Genomic DNA, 640 nt, shown 5'->3' with positions numbered 1-640 from the left:
TTTGGGGGTCTCACCAGGTGGGGGCGGCGGCAGTGCGGGGTCGCCAGCAGCGCCAGGCTGTGCAGGAGGTGGAAGCGATTGGCGGTGTCGTAGAGCTGGGGGCGATTTTGGGGCATTTCGGGTCATTTTGGATAATTTCGGAATTTTTGGGGTCATTTTGGGGGTTTTTTGTTCCCCTCCTCACTCACCTCTTTCTGATACTCGTCCCGGTCACTGAGGCGCATTCCTGGGGGGAAAAAGGGGTCAAAGACCCCCAAAATCCCCCCAAAAATCCCAATTCCTCCCCAAAAATCCCCCCAAAATCCTCCCCGGGACCCCCCAGACCCCTCGACACCCCCAAATCCCCCCGTTTTCCCCCCATTTTCCCCACCGTGGGCCCCGTAGGCCGCGCCCGCCATGGCGGCGGCTCCGCTGAGCGCCCCGATCCTGCCCCAGGCCGCCGCCATTGCTGCCGCCGCTTCCGCTTCCGCTTCCGCGCGCTTCCGCTTCCGGCCCGCCGCCGCGCCTCCCATTGGGCGAGCTGCGCGTCAATCAAAAGGGGAAAAGTGACCAATGGGAGCGCGAGGGGCGGGGCTCGCCTCCCGCCGGGGGCAGCGCGCCCCCTGGTGGAGCAGGGAGGGAGGGCGGAGACCCCCGGGGG

At 66.2% G+C, this 640-nt stretch overlaps 1 long non-coding RNA gene across 1 annotated transcript; it reads right to left on the bottom strand.

Moving 5' to 3' along the window:
- On the bottom strand, positions 1–490 carry LOC121365475. Its single transcript, XR_005957020.1, has 3 exons — positions 371–490; positions 189–226; positions 1–95 (listed from the first exon to the last, which is right to left on the bottom strand). It is a non-coding gene; the product is annotated as an uncharacterized LOC121365475 (long non-coding RNA).
- Between the last annotated feature and the right edge of the window lie 150 nt (positions 491–640).

This window comes from Pyrgilauda ruficollis, unplaced genomic scaffold (assembly GCF_017590135.1).
Source record: "Pyrgilauda ruficollis isolate IOZ18807 unplaced genomic scaffold, ASM1759013v1 scaffold9588, whole genome shotgun sequence".
NCBI lineage: Eukaryota > Metazoa > Chordata > Aves > Passeriformes > Passeridae > Pyrgilauda > Pyrgilauda ruficollis.
This window is presented reverse-complemented; position numbering and strand designations above follow the sequence as displayed.